Source organism: Neoarius graeffei, chromosome 2 (genome assembly GCF_027579695.1).
Source record: "Neoarius graeffei isolate fNeoGra1 chromosome 2, fNeoGra1.pri, whole genome shotgun sequence".
Taxonomy (NCBI): domain Eukaryota; kingdom Metazoa; phylum Chordata; class Actinopteri; order Siluriformes; family Ariidae; genus Neoarius; species Neoarius graeffei.
This window is the reverse complement of record NC_083570.1, coordinates 71,575,048-71,595,520: the sequence shown is the minus strand read 5'-3', so window position 1 is coordinate 71,595,520 and position 20,473 is coordinate 71,575,048. Positions and strand designations below refer to the sequence as shown.

Genomic DNA, 20,473 nt, shown 5'->3' with positions numbered 1-20,473 from the left:
CAGGTTTATAAAGTTTATGCAGGCCATCAGGATATCCTTCAGATTTCTTCTAAATCTAAAATATTGAGTTGAGAAGTTGAAGTTGAGAAGGTTAAAGCATAACACACACACACACAGAGAACTTGACTCATTCAGGATATTCCAGGTCAACTCTCACATATGCTAAGTATTACTCACATAGCTTTCACATATGATACACATTTCCCATAGATCCTGTACATGATATGTAATGACCTTTTTTTATGTGCAGTATGTACCAAACCAAAATGGTTTATAAACAGAAAAGCCAGAAACAAATTCTTGTCCATGGCACATGGAAAAAACCTCTAGAGACTGTTTAATACTACAGTGTTTATCCGAGTTTATCGAGAATTAAATAAACACTGGTGATTCAATACTGATGTTTTTGGTTTGTAATTCTCAATGATTTGCATTACAATGCTTAAGGTAAAGGTCTGCATGGTAGGAAACTGGGCTAGCATTACCTTTTACCCCAAAAAAGGTGAGTCTATAGGTCTATAGTCTGTAATTATGATAAGTTTATATTAAAACACCAACTGTATACACACTAAAGTGATTACAGGAGATGGATGATATCACGCCGGTGTCTCAAAAGCATTTACATGGTAGTATGATTAGTTATCTATAATCTATAACGTAGCATATATGGAAATGAGTGTTTTACGAGGAAATATACCACTCATTTTTCATATGAGCTACATCCGGCACATGGAGAACCAAAACCATGACATAAATCCCAATGTCACTCATGAGGAAATCAATGAATTGTTTTGATAAATTTGGGTACTTTTTGTTTGTGAATGTGTCGATATAATAAAAAGAAAATCATACGTTGGCTTGAAGATATGAAGTTTATCTTCTCATGTTGAAAAACTTGCAGTTTTCATAAAAAATACAACACGGATCGAAGTGACATATTTCCCAATAACTCCATTGACGTCACTCCCAGTGTTTTCCTGCTGACCAGACGCGCGTTGTCAAAATGGTGAACCGGTTCAAAATTAAAATTATTTTGATTAACTTGTGTATTTTTTGTGAACGTGTCCATATAATATACGTAAAGAACATTACAGAGTGGTGCGAAGATATGAAGTTTACCTTCTTGTGTTGAAAAATATATCACTCGTTCACTTCGCTCACTCATGAATATGTTCACCACTCGGAGATAAACTTCATATCTTCACACAACCATCTATATATATATATATATATATATATATATATATACTTTATATCTTCATATCACCGATCACCGTACCACCCATATATATATACACGGGTGGCATGGTGGTGTAATGGTTAGCGCTGTCGCCTCACAGCAAGAAGGTCCTGGGTTTGAGCCCAGCGGCCAACGAGGCCTTTCTGTGCAGAGTTTGCATGTTGTCCGCGTGGGTTTCCTCCGGGTGCTCCGGTTTCCCCCACAGTCCAAAGACATGCAGGTTAGGTTAACTGGTGACTCTAAATTGACTGTAGGTGTGAATGTGAGCATGAATGGTTGTTTGTCTCTATGTGTCAGCCCTGTGATGACCTGGCGACTTGTCCAGGGTGTACCCCGCCTCTTGCCCATAGTCAGCTCGGATAGGCTCCAGCTTGCCCGCGACCCTGTCGAACAGGATAAGCAACTACAGATAATGGATATGTACAAACTTTGCTACAGATGTTTATTTTATGACTTCTACATTATTGAGTTAGCCCAAAAACATTTTCCAAACATTAGTTCTTGAGCACTGAATTAAATATCTCATCTCATTATCTCTAGCCGCTTTATCGTGTTCTACAGGGTCGCAGGCAAGCTGGAGCCTATCCCAGCTGACTACGGGCGAAAGGCGGGGTACACCCTGGACAAGTCGCCAGGTCATCACAGGGCTGACACATAGACACAGACAACCATTCACACTCACATTCACACCTATGGTCAATTTAGAGCCACCAGTTAACCTAACCTGCATGTCTTTGGACTGTGGGGGAAACCGGAGCACCCGGAGGAAACCCACGCGGACACGGGGAGAACATGCAAACTCCGCACAGAAAGGCCGTCGTCGGCTACGGGGCTCGAACCCGGACCTTCTTGCTGTGAGGCGACAGCGCTAACCACTACACCATAACTGATATGTAATATTGAATCATTTTTCATTTCTCTTAAGAAAGAAAGAAAGAAGAATTGGGTTGGCTTTATATACTTTTAGGACTTAGGACTAGTATGAAAATCTGGTGTTTTAGGTCATATTTATGCAGAAATATAAACATTTCTAAAGGATTCACAAACTTTCAAGCACCACTGTGTGTGTGTGTGTGTGTGTGTGTGTGTAGAATTAGGCTGGCCCGTTGAACTTCACACAAGCCGAAATTCATTACATGCAACGCTGACAAAGCAAAATTGAGATCTGTTGTTGTTGTACTATTCATAGTGATGATTAGGAATCTGTGAGTTCACTACTGGTAGATTTGCAGCTGCACAGCCCATCTCAGAGCATCTCTAAAGCGGGCTGAGTGAGGAGGTTACATGTCGAAACGGGAGCATATCCTGATGTTGTGCAATCAGTGCAGGTTGAATTATAAACCCAGTTAGTGCTGTTCGATGCCCACAACAAAAACGACTGAAATGTTCAGTCCTGATGTTGCAAGCAGCGCACTGTTTGCGGTCTGATGTCGTTACGCCACATCGATAATCCGTGATGCCACACGTCTACAGACAAAGAGACAGCTTTCCGGCTGATTCTATCGATACAGGAATTGTGTCCTGACACATTTCTGAAAACACACCGAAAATTCCTGAGCACATGCAGCAGCTGCAGCAGCAGCGCCTCGGATACAAACCTCAACATCTGCAAGATGCGGGTGAGAGCGGCACGCGCGCGCGCCGGGGTGAAGCCAGGTGCACCTGCCCAGGGGACGCAGTGACTCGGCGAGCCGCTCAGCCTTCACTCAGATTCCAACATGTCTTACCTTTCTTTACTCAGCCATAATTCCTCATTTCACGTCGACAAATCAGCCCTCCGGTAAAATATGGCTTTAAAAAACACAGGCCAAAGCGGTCTCCCTGCCTAACTGCCGCTAGACCTCCCTCATCCTCATCCTCATGCTGTTCAGTGATGCAGCAGCACACAGTCTCAAAGCCACGCCCACTCAGTCCCATGACGTCAGCGGGACACATTAGTCCACGCCCATTCTGTAAAAGCGCTGCCACTTCTCACCTGCCTGCACCTTTTCTGTTCAACCACCCTGTAGGGCAGAGCGGGAGACTTGGCACAACCTTTCAGCTTTTGCAGGGAGCGTCACATTCATATTGCATTGGAGAAGATTTACTCTACCCTCTTACCACAACATTAGTTTCTCAGCTTGTCACATATACTGGTCCTGGGTTCGAGCCCAGGGGCCGGCGAGGGCCTTTCTGTGTGGAGTTTGCATGTTCTTCCCGTGTCCACGTGGGTTTCCTCCACAGTCCAAAGACATGCAGGTTAGGTTAATTGGTGTCAGCCCTGCGATGATCTGGCGACTTGTCCAGGGTGTACCCCGCCTCTCGCCCATAGTCAGCTGGGATAGGCTCCAGCTTACTTGCGACCCTGTAGAACAGGATAAAGCGGCTAGAGATAATGGATGGATGGATGGATGTTTTGCAGGGGGGCGGCACGGTGGTGTAGTGGTTAGTGCTGTCACCTCACAGCAAGAAGGTCCTGGGTTTGAGCCCAGCAGCCGATGAGGGCCTTTCTGTGTGGAGTTTGCATGTTCTCCCCGTGTCCGCGTGGGTTTCCTCTGGGTGCTCCGGTTTCCTCCACAGTCTAAAGACATGCAGGTTAGGTTAACTGGTGACTCTAAATTGGCCGTGAGTGTGAATGGTTGTTTGTCTCTACAGTATGTGTCAGCCCTGTGATGACCTGGCGACTTGTCCAGGGTGTACCCTGCCTCTTGCCCATAGTCAGCTGGGATAGGCTCCAGCTTACCTGCGACCCTGTAGAACAGGATAAGCAGCTACAGATAATGGATGGATGGATGTTTTGCAGGGGGGCGGCACAGTGGTGTAGTGGTTAGTGCTGTCACCTCACAGCAAGAAGGTCCTGGGTTTGAGCCCAGCAGCCGATGAGGGCCTTTCTGTGTGGAATTTGCATATTCTTCCCATGTCTGTGTGCGTTTCCTCCGGGTGTTCCAGTTTCCCCCACTGTCCAAAGACATGCAGGTTAGGTTAATTAGTGGCTCTAAATTGACCATGAGTGTGAATGGTTGTTTGTCTCTGTGTCAGCCCTGTGATAACCTGGCGACTTGTCCAGGGTGCACCCCGCCTCTCACCCGTAGTCAGCTGGGATAGGCTCCAGCTTGCCTGCGACCCTGTAAAACAGGATAAGTGGCTACAGATAATGGATGGGTGGATGAAAGTTTTGCAGGGAAACATAGAACATAATGGGGAGACTTCTTCAGTGTTCTGCCTGATGGCAGGTCCAAGTTTCTAGGGAAAAGTTCAAGTAGTGGTTTCCCGTTGCCTTCTACTGGATTATTTTATAGAGGTTTTCTCCTCTCAACCATTCACACCTATGGGCAATTTAGAGTAGCCAGTTATCCTAACCTGTCTTTGGACAGTGGGGGAAACTGGAGCACCCAGAGTAAACCCACACAGACACAGGGAGAACATGCAAACTCCACACAGAAAGGCCGCCGTCAACCACTGGGCTTGAACCCAAAACCTTCTTGCTGTGAGGCAACAGTGCTAGCCACTGCACCACTGTGCGACCCACAGAGGGGAGACATGGAACAAAAATAAAATACCTAAGCCTACATGTTTCATTTTTATTTATTATCAACACTTGTGATGTACTGTATAAACTCAATGCTGGTACAGCAATAGAAAAAGATCAGTTTACCCAAAACCTGACTGGACAAGACAGTTCCATTCTCAAGAAGGAATGAAATAAGCTTAATCCTCATGCAGGTACACTCACACATTTTAACAAATATTTTTCAACAAATTTATATTTGTAAATCACAAGGAAAAAACCTGTAACATGAACTGTACCAACATCTAGTTATTTTGAAAAAAAAATCTTAATTTTTTTTTGTTCCCAGAATTTAAGCTTAATAAATAATACTGTATCTGGTAACTCTAGGCTACGTACTTTAATTTCTCACAAATCCCCAATTCACCAACATACATTACACAATAGAATGGAGGTGGACTTCAAAGTAGAAAATACAAGTTTTGGTTGACAAAAATATTTAACTGCACGAACCTTACGAGCCGTGTCCAGCTTCACGGCTCCAAAGGAAGAAGGTTTCTCAGGGGCAACATCTAACTTCTGATGTAATCTAAAAGCTGATTGGTTGGAATTAACTTATGGGAATACAAACTGTCCCAAGTGTCTCTGCTCTCCTCTACCCTTTCTGTTCACTCTTACCACCCTGTACTGTTTACCTGCCTTTACTGTTTTTCTTCACTCTCACCTCCCTGTACCAATTCTGTTCACTCTGTGCTGTTAGCAGGGGAAACGATGTGCAGATACCCATGGCCCGTTGGGAACCTGTGCCATAAGGTATACATTTAACAACCAAGATACGGTACTTCTCAGAGCATATTATGATTAGGTCATACAAGATAAAATAACAACAGTATTTTTCAAGCTTGAAAACAAAAACACATGTTGAAACAGAAAGCAATATGTTCAGTGCTATGTTCGATACACTTAGAGTATAAGAATTTGGTAGTAAACCTATATATATACACTACCGTTCAAAAGTTTGGGGTCACCCAGACAATTTTGTGTTTTCCATGAAAAGTCACACTTTTATTTACCACCATAAGTTGTAAAATGGGGCGGCACGGTGGTGTAGTGGTTAGCGCTGTCGCCTCACAGCAAGAAGGTCCGGGTTCGAGCCCCGTGGCCGGCGAGGGCCTTTCTGTGCGGAGTTTGCATGTTCTCCCCGTGTCCGCGTGGGTTTCCTCCGGGTGCTCCGGTTTCCCCCACAGTCCAAAGACATGCAGGTTAGGTTAACTGGTGACTCTAAATTGAGCGTAGGTGTGAATGTGAGTGTGAATGGTTGTCTGTGTCTATGTGTCAGCCCTGTGATGACCTGGCGACTTGTCCAGGGTGTACCCCGCCTTTCGCCCATAGTCAGCTGGGATAGGCGCCAGCTTGCCTGCGACCCTGTAGAACAGGATAAAGCGGCTAGAGATAATGAGATGAGATGAGAAGTTGTAAAATGAATAGAAAATATAGTCAAGACATTTTTCTGGCCATTTTGAGCATTTAATCGACCCCACAAATGTGATGCTCCAGAAAGTCAATCTGCTCAAAGGAAGGTCAGTTTTATAGCTTCTCTAAAGAGCTCAACTGTTTTCAGCTGTGCTAACATGATTGTACAAGGGTTTTCTAATCATCCATTAGCCTTCTGAGGCAATGAGCAAACACATTGTACCATTAGAACACTGGAGTGAGAGTTGCTGGAAATGGGCCTCTATACACCTATGGAGATATTGCACCAAAAACCACACATTTGCAGCTAGAATAGTCATTTCCCACATTAGCAATGTATAGAGTGGATTTCTGATTAGTTTAAAGTGATCTTCATTGAAAAGAACAGTGCTTTTCTTTCAAAAATAAGGACATTTTAAAGTGACCCCAAACTTTTGAACGGTAGTGTGTATAGGATATTACACGATTGTGTGAAGGTATGAAGTTTATCTTCGAATGGTGAATATATTTTCAACACGAGAAGATAAACTTCATATCCTCGTACCACGGTGTAATGTTCTTTATATTATATGGACACATCCACACACAAAAAAAAGAATGTTAAGTTTGAACCGGTTTGCCATTTTGACAACAAGCGTCTAGTCAGCAGGAAAACACTGGGAGTGACGTCATCTTAGTGAAATATCAGGAAATATGTCACTCAGATCCACAATGTATTTCATATGAAAAATACGAGTTTTTCAAGACAAGAAAATAAACTTCCCACCTTCAAGATAATGTGTGATTTTCTTTTTATTATATGGACATATTCACAAACAGAAAGTCCCCAAGTTTATCAAAACAATTAATTGATTTCCTCATGAGTGACATATAGAGATTTATGCCATAATTTTGGTTCTCCATGTCCCGGATGTTGCTCACATGAAAAATACGAGTGGCGTACAGTATTTCCCAGTAAAACACTCGTTTCCATATAATACAATCTTAGAAAGATGCCCTGGCAAATAACAAATGCACTTCTTTTCTCAGCTAAACATCCCATAACAAATTACTAATTCATGCTGTTCATGAATTAGTAATTAGTTATTATTGGATTTTAATGCTGTTCATTAAAATCCAATAATAACATAAATTAATTAACATATGATTACCTCCACTGTATATTATGTTCTGTCCCACCCATAAGAAGTGGTCTGAAACACCAATCACAAACTAAAGCTCTTGGAAATAAAACAAACAAACAAAAAAACAAACAAACAAAAACCCCTCCATTTTTAAAGCACTATTCTTTGCTGCTTAGTATGGCTAACCTAATCAACTGATACAATATGTCTGTAAACTGTATATGTAAATTGTTGCAAGTTGTCATTGCTTGATTTTTTTTTACAATACCTTTTTTCTAAATAAATGGTGTTTTTGGTTCATTTATTTAAAAATGCTAATACAAAAGAAAAACAACTTTCATAGCTGTTGAGCTACACAAGTTTATATGAAGTTCACAAAATTATATGTATTTTATATTGGGGCTATTTTATGTTGTAAAGACAAATTACATAAGTAAACTGTTGACACAAAACTTGAACAGGAAAAGCTCCCACCCTCATTTAGTCATGGACTCCACAGTGAGGTTAACACTCTCACACCCTCTGCTGTTCGCATATTTTAAAACAGGTTTCTACAGACCAGACCCAGATTTCTTGGTATATTTCTGTTACAACAACAACAAACAATAGGCTGGGATAAACTCCAGCTTTCCCCCGACCCTGCACAGGATATGTGGTTACTACTAATAATAATAATAATAAAAAATGTGGTGAACATATGGATAATCTAAAGATACACATATAATAATACACTAATAATAATAAGATACACTAATAATAATAGTTTATACAATAATAATAATAGTTTATTTCGAACATGTAAACAAACAATGAATAAGTAAGCAGAAAACAAGAAAAGAAAAACAGCATTTGCAACAAGAACACGTAAAAAGCCACTAAATTAGAAAATAAACCATAAATAATATAGGTAATAATAATATAATATCAAAATAAAAAGAAAACAAAACAAAAATACAAACAAGGACACACTAAGCAGTTTTGAGTTTACATGTCCGAAAAGGGGGCGGCATGGTGGTGTAGTGGTTAGCGCTGTCGCCTCACAGCAAGAAGGTCCTGGGTTTGAGCCCCGGGGCCGGCGAGGGCCTTTCTGTGTGGAGTTTGCATGTTGTCCGTGTGGGTTTCCTCCGGGTGCTCTGGTTTCCCCCACAGTCCAAAGACATGCAGGTTAGGTTAACTGGTGACTCTAAATTGACCATAGGTGTGAGTGTGAATGGTTGTCTGTGTCTATGTGTCAGCCCTGTGATGACCTGGCAACTTGTCCAGGGTGTACCCCGCCTTTTGCCCGTAACCAGCTGGGATAGGCTCCAGCTTGCCTGCGACCCTGTAGAAGGATAAAGCGGCTAGAGATAATGAGATGAGATGAGATGTCCGAAAAGGAGTGGGCTGAAGTAAAAACTTATTTAATCCCACCCCTCTTCTTTAGCCAATATAAATTGATTATCTAGCTTCCTTATATATATATATATACACACACACACACACATATATATATATATATATATATATATATATATATATATATATACACACACATACACTGTATATTACTTATTACCTCAACTATTCAGATATCAATTCTCTATGACTATATCATATAATTAATTATATATGTATATCCATATGTCTACACATAAGTTTACTACTAATACCACGCTCACAATGGAGAAGAACAAGATAAAAACAAAACAAATAGATGATGACTCAAAAAAGAACAAAATTAAAAAAAAAGAAAATACACAGTAAACAGCCAGTTATGATTAATCCCCTTCATCCTTATGCCTTGTGAAAATCACATTTTTGTACATCTTTTTAAACCGTTTCATGTCTGGACATCCCTTGAGCTCCTCATTTAAACTGTTCCACCGTTTCACCCCACAAACAGAAATACAAAAACTTTTCTTGGTTGTGTGCACCCTATAATTTTTTAAATTTAAATAAACCCCTTAAATTAAAATAATAATAAGCGTGATGGTGTAGTGGTTAGCATTGTTGCCTCACAGCAAGAAGGTTCTGGGTTCAAGCCCAGTGGCCGACAGGGGCCTTTCTGTGTGGAGTTTGCCTGTTCTCCCCATGCCTGCATGGGTTTACTCCGGGTGCGCTGGTTTCCCCCACCATCCAAAGACATGCAGGTTAAGCAAATCGGTGGCTCTAAATTGACCGTAGGTGTGGGTGTGAGTGTGAATGGTTGTCTGTGTCTATGTGTCAGCCCTACGATGATCTGGCGACTTGTCCAGGGTGTACCCCGCCTCTCACACATAGTTAGCTGGGATAGGCTCCAGCTTTCCCGCGACCCTGCACAGGAAAAATGGTTACAGATAATGGATAATAATAATAATAATAATAAATGTGGTGAACATATGGACAGTCTAAAGATACACTTAGAAGACAGCTCACTTAGTTTTGCTACAATGGCTTTGGACTACAATTGACATAACTTTAGGACTGCAATTGTCGAACAGTCTTGCACTCAAGTCACTGTCAATGAACAGTTGATAACTTTAACAAAATAGACTTCATGTTAAAACTATTATGAATTTCCTGGTTACACAGTTGTGCTTTTTGACTATATATACACACTTATAGAAGCCAGTTATTTATAATCATGCAATCTATTATCATCCAAATGAGGATGGGTTCCCTTTTGAGTCTGGTTTCCTCTCAAGCTTTCTTCCTCATGTCACCTCAGGGAGTTGTTCCTTGCCACCATCACCTCATGCTTGCTCATTAGGGATAAATTTGTTAGGAATAAACTTTTTAGTTCATACGTTTAAAATTTTAATTTTTTTATAAAGCTGTATTGCAACAATGTCTATTGTTAAAAGCACTATACAAATAAATTGATTTGACTAATACGCAACACCAGTAGACACATGAATATGGAGTCTTGGGGTTTGTCTGGCTGGACAAATCCAGGTTTGATTTGCACCATGCTACTGGAAGGAGTCAAATTTGGTCCAAACAACACGAATCCATTGTGTCCACCTTTGTGAACAGTACAAGCTGGTGGTGGTATTATGATGACATGGGGAATTTTTTCCCCTGATACTTAGTGAAGAACATTTGAATAACACAATGTAACTTCGTTGTTGACCAGTTTATCCATACTCAGATGGATATTCCCATAATGCACCACACCACAAGGCACATATCACTCGATCTTCCAAGAACAGCAGCTGTTCCAGCAACTGTTGCTTCAGTAGCCTGTACAGTCACCAGATTTAACAACCAATAAGCATCTTTGGGATGGAAATAGAACAAATGCCTATGGTTAATTGATTTCATGCTATTCAAATACATGTATCTGCTTATCTCCAGATAAGCTACTATACTCTTTGGAACCAAAAGGGGTCTGTCTTCAAGAGTTCTTTGGACAGTTAAGGTTTCTTACCTTCATAACTTTTTCAGATAGAAAACGACTATTCTATTTTTCTATTCTTATACTAGGTTCGAAGAACAACTGTAGAAGTATTCTCTTCCCTTAAAGGTTGCAGATTTAAGTATTTCTAAAACTGTTGGAATAAGAAGGATGTTTCTTAGGTGTGTGTGTGTGTTTACTTTCAAAAACTAGTCACAAAATACAAAAAAAAAAAAACACAAGTTACATACAGTATGTAACTGTGGTTCTATGAACCCCAGATAACCACAAGGGAAGGTGGGAATTACCTGACTACCTGCTTGTGCAGGGCGGCACGGTGGTGTAGTGGTTACCGCTGTCACCTCACAGCAAGAAGGTCCGGGTTCGAGCCCCGTGGTCGGCGAGGGCCTTTCTGTGCGGAGTTTGCATGTTCTCCCCGTGTCCGCGTGGGTTTCCTCCGGGTGCTCCGGTTTCCCCCACAGTCCAAAGACATGCAGGTTAGGTTAACTGGTGACTCTAAATTGACCGTAGGTGTGAATGTGAGTGTGAATGGTTGTCTGTGTCTATGTGTCAGCCCTGTGATGACCTGGTGACTTGTCCAGGGTGTACTCCGCCTTTCGCCCGTAGTCAGCTGGGATAGGCTCCAGCTTGCCAGCGACCCTGTAGAACAGGATAAAGTGGCTACAGATAATGAGATGAGATCTGCTTGTGCATGTGTGCAAACATGCCAATACCTTCCAAAACAATGACATACAGTACGATGCGGTATTTGCAATAAATAGTACTGGTAAAAAGTTTTATTCTATCCACATTCACTGGATATGAGCAATCACGCGCTCTGACTAGCTACTCTACAACTAGGATATCAGCTCATATACATTGAGTAGAGAAAAACAAAATGGTGGAGTGTGTTGCTGAAACAACCGAGGACGACAAAAAAACTCTACTCAAAAACAAAATCCCTAAAAATACAAAAAAAGCAATAAAATATGGAATAAAAGTATTTGATGTTAAGAATGTTTTTTTCAAGCATTATTATTATAACATTTTTCACAAATTGCTCCTGTCATATCACCAGTTTGTTTACATTCTAAGCGGAAATGATTTTGTCAGACGTTTTGTGTAAAGTTTTTATTTATTGAATTTGTAAAAAATAAAAACGCTCTGTTTCTCAAAATCCAGTGAATGTGGATAGAATAAAAGAGTTATTCCACTCAGTCTCATCGTACATGGCTTATAGCCAACTTGGCACTACGCGCCTCATTGGCTATCAGCTCATGTATGACTTGATTTCATGGAATAACTGTTAAATATTCCCCTGAAATCTTCTTGCCAACCTGGCACAGATTTCAAAACATAATTAATCCTGAGGTTATCCAGGGTTCATGTAAATAGCATTGTGTTTCCCCTCTTCCAGAGAATAGGCTTGACAAGATTCACTTGTGACATGTTTGCGAACCATTCTCAAAAAGTGCTTATGGCTCCGATTGCCATACTCGCAGCGCGTGGAAGGATGATGTTATCCTTCTAGAACCTGGACAAGGTGCATAGTGACACTCAGGTAGTAGTAGCACATACCTGCTGGAGTTGTACAGCTCTAAATAATGCACATTGATAAGAGGCACTTCTAGTAGAGTGGCATGTAACAGTAGGGGACCACCATCCATCCCACCTGTTTAGACAAACCTTCTGTGTCTTTCTTCTATGAAAGAAAGAACAGTTGGTCTGAGGATTGGATGGTTGACATCTCATCTCATCTCATTATCTGTAGCCGCTTTATCCTGTTCTACAGGGTCACAGGCAAGCTGGAGCCTATCCCAGCTGACTACGGGCGAAAGGCAGGATACACCCTGGACAAGTCGCCAGGTCATCACAGGGCTGACACAGAGACACAGACAACCATTCACACTCACATTCACACCTACGGTCAATTTAGAGTCACCAGTTAACTTAACCTGCATGTCTTTGGACTGTGGGGGAAACCGGAGCACCCGGAGGAAACCCACGCGGACACGGGGAGAACATGCAAACTCCGCACAGAAAGGCCCTTGCTGGCCACGGGACTCGAACCCGAACCTTCTTGCTGTGAGGCGACAGCGCTAACCACTACACCACCGTGCCGCCCCTGGTTGACATCTATTCTAAATAATAACTTAGGGTGCATATCAAGCACAGCAAGGAACATTCTTGGAGGCTCACAGTCATTGAAAGCTGAAAGGTCTGATACACAAAGTTGAGTGTTATGACCTTGGGCAAGAATCTTGGATTCAACCACAAGGGCAGTCAAGAGTCACCTGGTCACAACTGCATGCAAGGAAATCATATAGGCAGAGTATGCAATTCCTCAACATTTAGCCAAAGTGATTTCTAGCAAAAAGACAATTTTCAGAGACAATACCCATTTCATTTCAGCATCCTACAGAGGCTTTGAAGGGAGGGGTGGCCTTTAGAAACTCCAGCACAAAGGGGAGGTCCCATGCTGGGCTCCTGGGATGAATAAGCAGTATTAAGCCTCTGAGAGATGCCATCCACGGTGCTGTGTTACACTGTTATAGTTACCACATTCACCTTTAGCACAGATGAGGGCTTGTTGCTGATGAGCATTTTCTGAGCTTTTCTTGCTGTGATGCATTTCTGTTCATGGTATTTGGGGTCCAGCCATAGACTGGTGAACCACTTCTGAAAAGCCTGTAGCTCCAGCAAGCTTAAGGGGATTAACACTACAGCTGCCATCATCAGTCCTAGCATCCTCAGTAGATGCCGGTACCACATATACATAGTTTGCACATGATGTCACAGAGTCGGGGATTCCCTAGTGGCAACCATCTTGTGGGTCAAGCTTACCGTACGGGTCACTGAGCACACGTTGTAACGCGCGAGTACAAAGTCTTCAAAAGAACCCAAGCAGGCTATTTAAAGCTAGCAATGGTGCACACCTGTTGTATTCACGGCTGTCGTAATAGGTCAGATGATGACGTCAAGCGGAGCTTTTATGGAATTCCCACTGTACAGGAGCACGAAGGCGAGCAAACAAAGAAACTCAGCATACAAAGGAGAAATCTATGGCTTGCGAGAATCAACCGCAAGGATTATCAGCCTTCCAGTTCTTAGTTAATCTCACTTACGGGCAAAGTCTGCTCCGATCATTTTATAAGTGGTAAGTTGTTTAAATAAACAATCAATTGTGTTTAAATTTGTTTTTGGAAACCAAAACATCATGTGAACAGTCTCTGGAGAATGCCTAACTGGAACCGCTGAGTGTACGTTTACATTGTAATGTACACTTAATATCACTCGTTTGTCACGTTTCTATTTGACACTTGTCACTTCATTCACACAAAGGTCATTTTTGAAAAACATTTTAGGTCTATTCTGTATGATTTGATTTGTGTTTAATCAACTTATTACGGTTGCATAACATTCAACAGTCTATTTAATGCTAGAATATATAAAGTTGTATACATCAGACAGCCTTTAAAGTTTGATGAAGTCAGTTTCAGGCTTTGGCAGTTTCAGGCTTTGGCAGCCCTGCATAGTCACTTGAAAATGCATCTTTGTCCACTTCGTAGGGGTCAATTCCCCCAATCAAGGCCAGTTTGGCTGCATACCGTTGTCGTGAGATGTCGTCTAATGTATCTATATACTTCTGTTTGCTTGATTTTGCCGACATTGATCTTTATTTTAGACTGACTATATAACTTCATAAATTCATCCGAGATAACGTAGCCGGTAATGGCGATGGTCCGTTTTGTTTGACCCACAAGATGGCGGCTGGAGGGCGTTCCCCGGAATGCCGTGACGTCAGTGAAAACTATGTATACATACACACACACACAATAACATCTGCCACATGTTGGGATAATGTGGTGGGTAGAATTCTTAGTTAATCTCACTTACGGGCAATGAATTTGGTGGCTGAGTTCCAGTCAGATCAGGCCCTATAATGTGGGCAAGAAAAATGGATCTGCAGTATGCTGATGGCCATGTGGTGGTAGAGAGAGGCTAAGGTCTTTGAACTGAAATTGAAATGCCTGTCCTTGGAAAGCTACCTTTAAATAGCAACTGTATTCTGGGTGATAGGGACAAGAAAATAAGTGTTGTGCAGGTCCTCTGACATGAACCAGGCATATGTTTGTACTACCTGAACTACATCTGACACCCTTAGCATTTGAAAAAACAGTGTCTTTAGTAACTGGTCCAACCCTCTCAAGAAGGTTATCTGGAATCTAGAACTGGACAAAAAACAACTTATGTTCTTGTGAACAAGGAAGTAAGCAGAATGGAAGCCATTGTTTTGGACTGTGGGGTCTACATTTTCAGTCATATCCCTGACCATACAGGAACAAACTACTTGGGTCAGAGCAATAACTGATACTGAAGAGGCCTTGAGGCCCAAAAAGGAGCCACAAGTGCAAACTGCTGATCTGATGTCCAATCAGAGATGTGTTCAGCTGATTTCACTTGTTTTCAAGTGTCCTTTCACCAGCTCTGGCTTTCAAGGGTGTGCTCCACAAGACTCTTAGTGATGGGGGAGGGGTACTGTCTAACACCTGACCTATGGTGTTGGCAAAAGGCGTCTGAATGCATGAAGGTCTTCGATGCTTCTCGGGAATCTGAGGGCATGATTTCTCCTGCTGTCTGAGGCAGATGGAACCCTGATAGGTGTTGTAACAGAGAACCAGATTGTGATGAATTAAAGGTGTCATGTGGAGGATCTGTTTGGACCATGTCTGGCTTTGGACCTATTCTGTCCTATCCAGGGCTAACCTATCTAAAACTGCAGCTTAACAGAAATCCAGTTAAATTAGAATACATTGCAAGTGGTATGGCAAGGAAACGCAATGACACTACAATATTCTGAAGATACAGATAACAAAGGCAGGGGTCTACATTAACTTCTGAAACCACTTGTCCTGTCGGGCAAGTTGAAAGAAAATTTACTTGTCCGAATGTGAAGTTGACTTGTCCGAAGAAATATTTGAGAAAAAAAACACAAATAAACTATTTGTAACCCAGCAATCTTTATTGCATTTGTTTCCGAAATCACAACATATGCATAATATCTATGAATCAAAAGTAATCAATACTTGATATACTGAGGCAAAAGTTAAAAAAATATAGTAAAACAGACTGATTGATACCATAATTCACCAATTATTATGCTGAAGTTCAGAAGCAATATATTCCAATAGAGTAGAAATTATGAACATAAAATTTTAAGAACAAAATAACTATACTATGAGATCCAGAAACACTAACCATTATATACACACAGATCAGTACTCTGCTGTTCAGTAACAAATATCACAAAAAGTAATATTATCATAAAATTTATGACTTGATGAGATATCACTAGTTTGGACAAGAGAAACAAATAACAATGCTACAAATAAAAACAACTGATAACAAAATTGACTGATTAATACTGTAAATCACTGATTATTATACACTGAAATCTAGTTATCAAATGACAAGATAATATATCTTATGAAAACCTCCACACCTCTATTGACTCACAGATGAAAGGATACAAATAAAGTTTCTATTCATCTTCATCTATCAACCCTTGAGTTCTGCGTGTTCTGACCCCACCCTGAAGCCAACTTCAGGAGGGACATTTTCTAGTATTTTCTGGTATTTCATAGATAACTTTCCCCACTCCTACCTCACTCCCTGTCAAGCCACACGCATGCAGGCGCACATTCCCCGCCAGCACACGCTCGGCTATATAATGAACACCATCAACAACAATTCAAAGATTTGGAAATTACCACACACTCAACGTAAATATACAGTTGAATAATGATCCCGCCAACAGAAATGTCAACAAATCCACGTGTATGACACGATTAAAACCAATCATAAACGACCATTTACTTTTCAGCTCAAATACATGAAGCGGTATTGGCCGGTTTCGCAAGTGGAATATTGCGCATGCGCACATCGCTCTTTCCAAATAGAAACATCCGGCTATTCATCAAAACAATATGTCGCAGGGTTCTCCATGGATTGAAAATATAGGGGGGTGGGGGTCAATCGGATGACCTTGATACAAATTTGCATAAATTTGCATATTGCATTTGCATAGAATTTGCATATAATACTCTCAAATGGTAATCATTTAGAATAAAGGAATCAATTAGACTGGTACAAAACACATCATACATCAAACATTACACACTTACACATCATATTCAGACACATTGTTTGAAATGGAACTGGAAAAAATATTTTTTTATTTAGCAAACTACAAAAAAAGAACAGAAAAGTACAGAAAAGTTTTTGTATTAACTATATTCACACTGCTCCACAAAAGCTGACATTGTTTGAAATGGAAATGTAATTTCAGGCACCACTGGAAAAAATAATTTTTTTTAGAGAGTAAAGTACATTGAAAAGATGTTGTTTTAACTATATAATATAGTTAAAACAACATCTTTTCAATGTACTTTACTCTCTAAAAAAAATTATTTTTTCCAGTCAGCGTATAGTTAATACGGTTTTATAGACCTCTTGCAGTCACGTGACCGAATCCCGGCTGGAATGTAAACCGCCGCCATCTTGTCGGTCAACAACACAGCTGAATATTGTTGCACTCATATATAAAATGGATCAATTTCAACCGACGGACTACACGGCTCATTTTTCTAATGAACAGATAAGATATATGTCTAAAATAAACGACCTACAGATTAGTGACCCTTACTGATTACCCCTACAGTTTTTAAATGCGAAGCCTGAAAGTAAGGGGAGGACAGGCGCGCTGCCCCATAGACTCCCATTATAAACGTGGCAGAAAAGTCACTCGTATTTAACTCGCTCTAGCGTCCTCATTGTTTACACTACAGACAAAAAAATTACATCAACGTGTTCAGGAGAGCCTTGTGGCACTCAATGTGAAAGAATTTTGTGAATATCTCCTTCCGATTTCGTGTAAATCCCCGTTGTTTGGAGGGAGCACTCTGAGCAAATACTGCCCTTTCTGTGTGCCTTTCTGTGTCTCTAAGGCCCACTTTACACGGGGACGGTCTGAAACAAAAAACGCAAAAGTTCGTTTTCGTTCTCACTTTTTTCCGCGTCTACATGACCGTTTTCAAGGAGGAAATCTGCGTCTATACAGTGACGCATAAATGTGTGGAATTCAATTGGATGTGCATGCCAGGCGGCTAGGTGGTGCTGTGAAAGACCTCCACTGTGTCTGCACGCATGCGCAACGTCTTCCGTCTTGTCTGATCTGCACATCTGCGCCGTGAAAACTTTGACTACTCTGGCTATGGTAAGTAAGAAAGTAAGTAAAAAAGTAAGAGCATACTATACCCGCCTCTGTTCATTAACGGTATATGTGCAGATTCGGTATAGATGTTCGAAGGACTCCTGGACGTTTATTAAAGCTGCCAGAGCAGCTTGAAGGTCCGTTGGATCGATGTAATCAGACATGCTCTTACTTTTTTACTTACTTTCTTACTTCCCGGGCTGGCATGTACAGTATATGACATATGTATGACGTAAACGCGTACCCAACGTGAGCAGATCCGAGCAGACGGATATGCAACCGGGGCTGTTTTTAACTTATCCACTCTGGAAGGCGTTTTCAATTTTTTCCATTTTTCAGCCTCGGAACGCCGTCCCCGTGTAGACAAAAGGCACTTCCGATAAAATATTTAGTCGTTTTTAACCGACAGCGTCCTCGTGTAAACGGGCCCTAAGTGCAGCGCATGGGTGGGGGAGGGGCTGCTCGCTCTCACACACACACACACACACACACACAAAATGAGTTTCACACTTGGGTGTTGTTGCGTTGTCGGTACTCCAACAGAGAAAGGCTATCTGTCACAAAGAAAACAAAGGGACGTCTCTTCCTTTTGTAAAGGGGCGGCAGAAATTAAACGGGGGCGGGAATCACAGAAAAGGGGGCGGCCCGCACCTCTAAAACCCCTCGTGGAGAACCCTGTGTCGAGTGAGATGCTTTGGAAATCATGTGAATAAACTGATAAATTTGATATTTAACCCGAATATCGTCATATTTTGGCACTTGTCCGATCGGACAAGTAACTGAGACGATGAACTTGTCCGACATAAAGTATCACTTGTCCTGGACAAGCGTTAATGTCGAGCCCTGAAAGGGAAAAAAAAGACTTGGGTAAATCCACCTCAAATCACCAGATTTCAGAAAATGTTCCTGCCTGACCATGTCAGATTTGCTGACTTACAAAGTTTAATGTCATTAGTCCCAATAAACAGTGTGCATTATTTCAGCCTGACATCTTTGTTAGGTTTTGAGGGGCATGAATAAAGGGGTGTGGCTCGAATTTTACTATAAAAATGAGTGCTATAGAAAAAACTCTGAAGTTCCATAAGCCACAACTTTTGAACTATTTAAGCTAGATGCATGAAATTTATAGGAATTGTTCTTAGGTACAATAATAATCTTTAAATATTGCAACTGAAGATCCACAATTGCATATTTACCACTTCATGTATTGTTGAAATCTGGAAAAAAATTTGTGCTTTAGAGCAGTTTTGGCCCTTTGCTTCTCCACATTTAAAAATGGCAAAGCTTTCAAATTCTGCTGTTTATTTATCATATTGTAGTACTCTTTTGGTATCTAAGTATTTGATTAAAAGAGATCAAACTTTGAGCTATGAGACATTAAAAAAAAGTGTCCATACTTCAAATGCATATTGCTCATGTATGACACAGTCTACCCTTTCAGAAAACAAAGTACATTGTTGTACCTTTAGGGATACAATGTCTTGTCACTGAGGCAGTACCCTCTAAGGTACTTATTTGTACCATTTATATATTGATTGGGAACATATATGTACTTTCTGACCCTAAAAAGGTACACATAGTTACCTTGAAATCCAATAACGAGCCCTAGAGGGTACATTAGTGTAGACTGTACCTTGGGGGACAGAAATGGACACCTCCTGTACCCCTATTTCTGACAGTGCACCATAAAAAATATACCACTGGAAAGGTCAGGTCATAATTAGCATACAGATGTGGACACATTTGTTGGTACCCTTCCACGAAAAAAGAGAACTCACAACTATCGCTAAAATAAATTGAAACTGGCAAAAGTTAATGGTATCCATCATTGTTTATTCCATGTTTAACACAAAATCAGACTTTGCTTTTGATTCAGCTGAATATTCTACATAAAACAAATGAAAATGGCATGGACAAAAACGATGGCACCCTTACCTTAATATTTTGTTGCACAATCTTTAGCAGCAACCATTGCTAAAAAGCAATCTCTGTAACTCTCAGTTGCCCCTTTTCCACCAAAGCAGTTCCAGGGCTGGTTCGGGGCCAGTGCTTAGTTTGGAATCGGGTTTTCTGTTTCCACTGACAAAGAACTGGCTCTGGGGCCAGAAAAAATGGTTCCAGGCTAGCACCAACTCTTTGCTGGGCCAGAGGAAAGAACCACTTACATCAGCGGGGGGGCGGAGTTGTTAAGACCAACAACAATAACAAGACCGCAAAAGATCGCCATTTTTAAGTGACGAGAAGCCGCAGCTGTACAAACGCGAAGTCATCCATTATTATTATTGTTGTTGCCGCTGCTGCTTCTTCCGTGTTGTTTTTGCTTTGATATTCGTGCCAAGGTTTATGCAAACGTAGCGCCATAACTGATGTATACAGCGACATAACTGACATATACAGCGACATAATGACGTGGCTTCCCTTAGCACTGCGAGCTATGGAAAAGCTAACTGGTTCTCAGCTGGCTCGCAAGTTGAACAAGTTGTGAACCAGCACCAGCACTGGCCCCGAACCAGCCCTGGAA

General features: G+C 41.2%; 1 protein-coding gene across 4 annotated transcripts in view; it reads right to left on the bottom strand.

The window, feature by feature from the left end:
- otud7a (OTU deubiquitinase 7A) overlaps positions 1 to 3,083 on the bottom strand; it is a 167,015-nt gene extending 163,932 nt beyond the window's left edge. For all 4 annotated transcript variants that reach the window (XR_009654085.1, XM_060914877.1, XM_060914876.1 and 1 more), the window contains exon 1: positions 2,968 to 3,083. The gene's annotated coding sequence lies outside the window, so the exon portion shown is untranslated. The remainder of the gene's footprint in view (positions 1 to 2,967) is intronic.
- Between the last annotated feature and the right edge of the window lie 17,390 nt (positions 3,084 to 20,473).